The sequence below is a fragment of the Equus przewalskii genome, chromosome 9, assembly GCF_037783145.1.
Source record: "Equus przewalskii isolate Varuska chromosome 9, EquPr2, whole genome shotgun sequence".
Taxonomy (NCBI): Eukaryota; Metazoa; Chordata; class Mammalia; order Perissodactyla; family Equidae; genus Equus; species Equus przewalskii.
In genome coordinates this window covers 78,811,995-78,821,194 of record NC_091839.1, presented here as the reverse complement: position 1 = coordinate 78,821,194, position 9,200 = coordinate 78,811,995, and the positions used below count along the sequence as shown (strand labels likewise).

At 39.2% G+C, this 9,200-nt stretch overlaps 1 long non-coding RNA gene across 1 annotated transcript; it reads right to left on the bottom strand.

Moving 5' to 3' along the window:
• Positions 1 to 2,003: 2,003 nt before the first annotated feature.
• On the bottom strand, positions 2,004 to 3,855 carry LOC139073736 (uncharacterized). The gene is made up of 2 exons (XR_011522725.1): positions 3,518 to 3,855; positions 2,004 to 2,316 (listed from the first exon to the last, which is right to left on the bottom strand). It is a non-coding gene; the product is annotated as an uncharacterized lncRNA (long non-coding RNA).
• Between the last annotated feature and the right edge of the window lie 5,345 nt (positions 3,856 to 9,200).

Genomic DNA, 9,200 nt, shown 5'->3' with positions numbered 1-9,200 from the left:
TTCTAACAAAAACATGAACAAAGACTAAGTTTCATTGGAAGAGGTATTCATTTTCTAGTGCTCTCATAACAAATAACCACAAATTTGGTGGCTTAAAACAATACAGATTTATTATTATCTTATAGTTTGGTAGATCAAAAGTCTGAGTGAGCTTGACTACTTTCTGTGCTCTGGGTCTCATGAGGTCAAAATCAAGATGTCCACCAGCCTGGCTCTTACCTGGAGGCTCTGGAGAAGCCTTCTCCAGACTCGCTCAAGTTGTTTGCAGAATTCAGTTGCGTGCAGTTGTGGAACTGACGTCCTCGTTTCCTTCAGGGCTGTTGGGGGTCATTCTCAGTGTTGAGAGGCTGCCCACATTCCCGGGTTCAAGGCCTCCTTCATTTTCAAAGCCAGCAACCGTGGTTATTCTTCTCCCCCTTCTAATCTCTGTGACCTCCCCTCTGCCTCATCTGCTCTGTCTTCTGCTGGAGAAAGTTTGCTGCTTTTAAGGACTCTGTATGATTAGATTGGGCCCACCTGGATAACTCAGGCTAATCTCTCTCTGTAAGTACATCTGAAAGTCCATTTTGCTATATAACATAACATAGTCACAGGCGCCAGGCATTAGGCTGTGGGCATCTTTGGAGGCCTTGGGGCTGACCAAAGAAGGTAAATTACAAGGGCTAAGTCATTCTCCTGCATCTGGTTTGTGTGCATCCATTTTTCTGCAAGCCTAGGAAGAGGCAACATTCCTGAGGAAGAAATTCACTGTATGTTTCCAAGGGACACCTCATCATTGATGAATCACCTTCCAGTTGAGAGCAAAGTTCAGTAGCTTAGAGTCTGTTTACTCCCAGTGGACCTGTCGGGGATCAGGTCCTTCAGATATGCGAGTGGATTTTGCAGTTTTTAGTCTCTGAAATGCTTCAGTGTTATGATTCAAAACTCGATATCCCAACCTCTGTCTTTGGTGCCCACACTGTTGTGAAATTATCTCCCTAGAATGGATTTTTATTGATGACTTTTTAAAGGAAAGTAAAAGTTGACAGCTACCCAGGCAGAATTTTTAGCTTACTATGTGAGATAGGTTTAAACGCTGCTTCTTGGACTAGCTCTCTTGTTCCCTGTGCCTCCTGGACTCAGAGTTACTGAGAAGCTAATAAAAATTTCCATTATTTAAACGAGCTTGAGAAATAGAAGTGAGGAATTCACTAGAAGGTAAGTTTCCTAAGGACAAAGATGGAGGATTTTATTCACTGCTGTATTCTAACCCCCAGCACAGTCCCGGGCACAGTGTAAGCATTCAGGCAATATTTGTTGAATGAATGAATGAATGCAATATCATATACAAATTAACCTAACCTGGACAAGCTACCATGCTTGCCTTTCTGCATTTGTTTGTAAAAAAGTTGATCTGATGTCAAAATAAACACGTCAGGAGATCTCTTTAGTGGAGGTCTCTGCATAGTTTTCTTAATCAAGGCTTATTATGGATGTATTATTATGACATGACAACCTCTGTGACCGTATTGTAAACTGAATTATCTCAATGCATGAATGAAAAAGCGTTCAGCGATGCTCACACTCTGAACTATATGTGCTAACAGGATGAATCTACACTTACATGATGCCAACACGTCACTGTGCTCATTATTTCAAATTTCCATGTTTAATAAGACTTTTCCCCACAATTATTAAATGTACAAAATTTCTATTTTACAAATGCGTGGAAAAGAGGAATAGAAAATGATATGCTAAAATATTAATGGCGGTAAGACCATGGATGATTATTTTTGTCTATAATTATAAGTAAATACTATGAGCACATGAGCACGTTTTACTTTCACAGCCAGAACACGATATCCTCCACAAAGGGGCAAACGACTAGTCTTGGCATCTCCCCTGAGCCCACAGGCACTGTTTCCTAATGACCATTTAGGTGGTACAAGAGGCAAAAAGACAATTTCACAGACATCACAGAACTGAGATGGAAACTGTACAAAGGAATAAATCAAGAATCGATATGCCAATAAAATCTTTTAACAGCTTACATATTCCTTTACATTAATGTTTTATATATTCAAAATTGTGAACTGGATGAAAATAAGTGTAAGATGGAAGGCATTAATTAATGACTTTAAGGACTTGTATGTCTTCACTTCTATGAGTTTGACAGACTCCTACAAAATAGGCCAGGAAAACATCCACGAGGCAGGCGACCAGGCGAGTTTCCGTTCTTGTGCTTTCCTCCTTTGTGTCTGGTAAAGCGGGAAAAAAATGCCTAACATTCTTCAGGGGGAATGCCTGCTTCCCTTTGGGGTATTCCACGATGGCAGTCTGTATGAGTAGAGAATCATTATCAGAAAATCAAAGACATGAAAGTTTACCAAATCTTATACTTCTCATCAATACAGATTAACGTTTGTATCCTTCGAGAGCAAAGAGAGTTCAAGGATTTGAACTGTGAATTAGCTGCAGCCTATAAGTTAGAGTATGTGGCTGGGTTGAATGCGGAATAAATTAGCTGAAGCTGAAGAGGAAGGTGAGATAGTGTCGTCTCCTTCCGGGGACTACTCAGCGTGGGACAGCTGTTGTGTCAACAGGGAAAGTGTCAGCCTCTGAAAGTCACAGCCACTGAGAAAGAGTGTAATCCATACCTTCTTATGTGCAACTGCTTGGAGCTTTTAAAATAATGAAGTGGGCAGGTTATAGGTTACAATTCATTCTGTTTTTAAGGAACTATTCTGGAAATTAACAGCCCCATGGAAAAAAGCACTTATAAAACCATCCAAAAATACAACCCGTATACACTTAATTTGTATATTTGCTTTTCTCATAATCTTTAAGGGATTTAAAACAATGTTTACATCCTAGCTTCTGGGCATATATATTTTTTCAGGAGTCTTCAAACAGAAGGAAATATTCTGAAAAACTGTGAATATAATTTGATTTGGGACGCGTTTAACAGCTGGAAGGATTTCACACTTAGAGCCCAATTTACACAACTTCGGAGTTGGCATTGTTTCAACTCTAGTCCTGGAAGTCATAATTTCCCCAAGAGTTTTTTTCTGGATTTGGAAATTATTTGTGTAAGGAACATATATCATTTCAAAAGCCAAGTTATAGCTGAACCTGGCGAAGCATAAACAAGTAACTTCAGAAGAAACTTGTGAAAGCATTATCCACTCCCTCGGCCACTGAAATTGGCTAGCCAGATTCATTTATTAACTATCGAAATTGTTTCTTTGCAAGCAAGCAATCTATGCTTTCACATTCCATATCTTTAATTAGGAGGAGAAACTGGCTGCTTGGTTAAAAAGTAAAATGCAGAATTCTAAAATGATAAATAGGGATAATAAAAAATAGAAACACACTCAGTTTTGTTCTAATTGTGTGTGTGTGGTGTTGGTGGTCATGTGGGAGATGGTTAGAATAATAAAGAGAGTGAGATGAAGAGACTCTGAGGGGCTGGAGTGGGTTCAACTTGTAAGAACAAGGAAGGAAAAGAACGAGCCTAATAGCAGGGAAGGAAACAAACCCCATGCTGCCATTGCTACTATCAGCTGATCTGATCTGTGCTCCCAGAACACTGCAACGCAGACGGACGACGGGAAAAGGGGACACTGTATTCTTCTGTTCACAGACTCTCCAAGACGAGGCCTCCAGGTCGGTTTCCTTTTGTGCATTCAGATTCCTCTAGACTCAAGAAAATGGATTAAAGCTTGGAGTCCATTTTCAAATTGTAATTTGATGCAGCACCAAAGAAAAATTTTACAAAATTGCCAGTAATACGGCCATCATCATTGGGCATCAAGTTGTCTCGGCCTTGCCTCTTCTCATTAAAACCTCTCACTTTGGCCCCACAAAGCATTTCCCTAACACTTCTCAAAATTCTATTTTGAACCTTGCATTATGACATAAATTTGGCCTGCTGTCACTTGTTCTAGCAACTATATTCGAGTGCTTTCTTTAAGGGAATTGTGAGGGTTTTAATCTTATGAGAAGTACCCCAATGTGGTAGAAACAGCTGGTGCCTAGGAGTCAGAGAGAATGTTCGTATCCTGGTGCTGTAATTTATTAGCTGTGTGATTTGGAGCAAATTACTATACCACACTGAGATTCAGTTTACTCTTGTAATGCATAGTACTAGATTATGGTAAAGATATAATAATGTACATATATTTCACATATGAGATGTATAGACATGAGATAGCACCTGGAATAATACATAAAAAATGAGAGTTCTACAAATCAGTATTTCTGATGCTATGCCGTGTCAAATGCTGCATCAAGCTTTCAAGTGAGTTTTGTAAAAAGTGCCTGCAGAATTGTAAAAATGATTTTAGAATTTATTGTTAACATTAAAAACATTAGCTGTCCATATTAGTGTATCTCTCAGTCTAAAAGAAACGAGGCAACAGAACTAAGGCAAACATTGACATATGCCAATTGTTCAAAGTATCGATTTATAGAAAGAGTTGTCTAAAAGATAAATTTCTCAAGGAAAACTGAAGAAGGGACCACTGAAGCCCTGTTTGATTGTCGGGGTTTTTTTACACCTGAAGTCTGGTTCCATTAATAAATGATGTTGAATGTTGACTATCATGAAGAGTATGATTATTTTCAATCCTGAATCGTCCTGATGCAACCGGTACAAAGCTGAAGACCTAGAATATTTCAAAAGGTTATTTTCTCTCATTCTGCTACTCAGTTTAAACACATCTTAGGCCACAGGTCTAATTAAATAAATAGAAATATGTTGTGTCCCTACTGGCATTCTACTTAATTCCTGGCTAGCCACTCTGAGCTAGGCCATGAAAACAAGTCGCACAGTTTCTGCTTGGCTCAGAACGCACAAGATTACAAAATCTGCTTATCCCTGTTTTGTTTTAACACCTGTGAAAAAAAATCCAAGCCTGTCATGTGGCACACAAAAGGCTCAGGTGTCTCCCTGTTTAGAAGCTGGCAGTCCTGCACAGCAAGAGGAAATAAGGTTGTAATATTAATAAACACCTGCCAGCGCTATTATACTCATTGGCTCTATCCCAGTGAAATAGTTAATCAACTAAACCTAACAAAACAATCGTCTAAACCCGAAGGCAGTCTATGTTACCACATGGCTCTGAGTCCACCCTGTGATAAAATACGAGAAGCCCATGTACTGTACTGTTCTGTAACGTAGGAGAGCAGAGTGTATCCCTAAGCATGAAGTTAAAAATAACAACAGTCATAACAGCACAGTTCCTGCGTGCCAGGCTCTGCGGTAGGCGGATAGAGAGGGTACAGACGTGAATGAGAAAATAAAGGTCTCTGTTTCTGTGGAGGTCACATTCCAGCGAAATAGATGGATGACAAATCGTTATCCTAGTGGTTCCCTTCCTGAGATTCTCAGATCACTCTGCTCATTTCCCTCAGTGTTTATCTATGAGATGGAGACTCACAGGGATGGATGGGGACAGAGGGGCCAAGGCAGCACTAATTTAGAGTAGACAGGAGAGATCTGACTGAAGAAGAGACGTTGGAACAGACGTCTGAAAGAGGAGAGGGAGCCAGGCCTGGGTAGACCTGGAGAAAATGGACTTCTCCAAGGCAAACACAGATGCTCTGAGAGCTGACAGGGAAGCTGGGGGAAGCGCGGCCAAACCGACTTCTGACCAACTATGAAGATGCTCTTTCCAAGACACCAGGCAGAATCGCTTATTTGGAGGAAAGAAAATTTGGAGGATGCTATGGACATTCACAATATTATATTTCTTAGCAGTGTGAGCATTTTCATTAGACCTTGAATATGTGGGATCGTATCAGGACCCACTTCTCAGGAAGGCTTCAAAGCACCACAGCGAGACTGCTTTGAAAACATTCTTCACCGAAACATTTTCCCACTTTATGTTTGCAGGACTTATTGCAAGTTAGGTCTCGTTTCTTGAAATATTCAAGTGTTTGGTATTTAAAGTAGCATGTAACATATAAATCCCGTCTGCGCACACAGATCAAATAGTTGAGAGGAAACAAAAGACATCCAATTGTGGGGCAGAAAAAGGATCAGAAAATCCTGTTACCAACAAATATATTTTACCAATTCTATTTTAAATTAAATAGAATAGAAAGGAGATATGCATATTATTAGGTATCAGCTGCTTGAGGACAGGCTCTGTGGTCATTTGATTTCTGTTTCCTACTGTGTCTTGCACAGTGGAAGACTTCCACCAACATTTGTCTAAAAAGAATGAAAAATGAGTGATAACCAAGCAATTGGCCAGCAAATGGATTCTAAGGAAAGAAAACGGTAATAAAATATTTCTACCAAATGGACAAAAAGTACACAAAGAAATGCATTAATATCAAGTAAAGGCACAGAACAATTAAACAAGAGCCTTGCTTTCCCTTAGGAGAAAAAATAGCAAATACTAAATGAAAAAGGCAGATAATAATATCTTGTGCATCAAATAGTTGGGATGTACATTAATTTTGCCTTATTATATGGAATATTTAAGCTCCCTAGTAAAGAACCCCATCACTTTTGCCCATACGAAGATAGTGGGGATAAAAATAAGATTTTAAAATGTCATTACGTGCCTACCCAAGGCTTTTAGCTAGGAGCAGCTGAAGAGTTAGAAGCTAAGGAAACAGAAAAGAGAGGCTGGAGACCCAAAGTGCAAATCTGGTTTCTCTTCCATTTCCCCGCTGGACCATTACAACTGAATGAAGGAACTTTGCTGGATTATTCTGTTGGTCTACGTGAGTCTGACCAGAGGTTCAGAAACAGAAACATGTGCTGGAGGGCACAGGGAACCTCAGAGAGAGGACCCTGGCTTCGCTCACCCGCACCCACACACGCTCACACAGAAACCCACAGACAACTTTCCCGTTGGTGAGTAAGAGAGCAACCTCTTCAGACTTCTAAAATTAGGTGAGACACGCATGAGCACGCTGAATCAGAACTACTACAAGAACACCATAAGAATAAATGAGCCATTTGTCTATTTCAATGATTATTTAATGGCATCCTTATTTACCATTGTGTAAAGATTAAATAACCTGAACTGGTTATCATGACGACTAATTTATTATTGATGACACTAGTAGTGCACAATTCTATTATTTTAACACACAGTAAAATAGTATCAAAGGAGAGTTATCACTTACTCAAATAACTACTTGAAACACCCAGATCTTAGAAAACTAAATCAGAGTTCTAGGGGCCACCTAATCACTGTTAATAAAATGTGCAATCATGCATATGTTAGAAAACTACTAAAAACTGAAGAAGAGAAACTGAGAAGGTATGATTCGTGGTGATAATAAAATGATAACGTGATCAGACGAGTATAGCAAATGTTGATGATAGAATCTAGATGGGGGGACACAGCTGTTCACCATAAAAATATTTCAACTTTGCTGTAGGTTTGAAAATTTTCTTAATGACATGGGAAAATAAAATTCAGGAAAACATTAAAAAGTGATGACTAAGAGAAATGAGTTAGGATCACAAAGCCTTTGAATGGTGAGATGTTATGGCCAGCACTGAGGCCCAGGAGGGAGGCGGTACACACAGTAGCTAAGAGAACAATCTCTGAAGTTAAATGTTTACATCGAGAATCCAATCTCAGCGCCATTATTTACCAGCTGTGTGACCTTGATGTAATTACTCTGTAAGCCTCTCTTTTGGCATCGGTAAAATGGAAATGATACTGCCTACCTTATAAAAGTATAAATACAGAAAAGTCTTAGAATATCGAACATTATTCGCAGTTGCCGTTACAAACAATTATGAAAACAAACAAAACGCCACCAATAGGGGCATAAATTATAAATCAAAAAAATATATTAATGAATTAATTGCGTAAATATTAGCCCCTTAAATATAAAGTGTTCATGGTATATCAGTTAAGATTTTTTTTGGTGCAAATAATGAAATACTCAAATAAGGGTCAAGAGAGGTTTTTGTATATCTCACAGAACACGCAGTCAAGTAGATGGTTTCAGGGCTGGTTAAGTCAGCAGCTTAAGAGCAGAGTGCTGGGGGAGAACTTGGTTTATTCTCATGGTCATAAGTTGGCCATAGCAGCTTCAGTCATAACTTCCTCTCAGTGTAACATCCAAAGGCAAAAATAAAAAGAAAGTTATTCCTTGCACATCCCTCTGGTTATCAGGGAGGAAGTATTTTCCCAGAAATCCTATGACATATTTATTCTCGTGTCTCATTAGCCAGAAATGGGTCACATGTCCGCCCGCAAACGTTCGCTGACAACGCAGAATGAATTGCAAGGACTGGCTTCAAGAAGTCGTGGTTTATCCCCTGGATTTGGACAAGGGGCCCATCTGCCCTGAGTGCAGTATTGCCAAATATCTGAAAAGAAAATCAAGGTAGCATTGGTAAGAAAGATGAGGAAAATGGCTAGTGAGTTGGCAACCAACAGTGACATGCTACCTATGGAAAAATAGTAATCATGTTAATAAAAACAGAAATTATGTGCTGATCACAATAACTATGCGACATAAAGTAACAAGAACCTCTGTGACAAGAAAAATTTTAAAGCTGCTAGGACTATTTCTGCAGATAGTTTCTAGGAAAGTATTCCCTACTGAAGTTGATTACTTGGTGAATCTATGCTGCGTCACCTTTGACTAAAAAGGATGAAAGATTTTCAGGACACAAGAGATCCACTTCTAAACAACAAATTACTCCTCTGTCAACATGTCTCTCTGATAAACCAGAACATACATGAAAGTGCTTTTGCTTTACATTTGTTTCTTCAGGGTGAATGTTAAAATAAATTAATGGGTTGGTCCCTATTATAGAATCAAAGCTTACAAATGCCTGTTGTTATCAAAATATTTTTATTTCAGTGGATGCCTTTATTAGTCATGAATAGTTACATCAAGAAACTGGACAGAAATGGCACAGTTCAGATGAAGCTTTTACCATCAAGATGTTCCATATATGGAATGTGATATTCTGGACCATGTCTGGTTAAAGCAAAAACACCGTTTGCTAATGTTTAAGGGGTTGTTGGAATTGTGTTAGCTGAACCCGAAATTGAGGTAGACGGCTCTGTCACTAGATGCTAGCAAAGTGGGGAGAGGAGAGCAATGTGCATATGAAGCTTTTGGATAAACAAAGTTTTACATGAATAGGGGACCAGGCAGCCCCTTGGAAAACATGCCCCAGACTCCCAGCTAATAGTGTTTTGTCAGCCTTGTATTCAGGCCAAAACTCT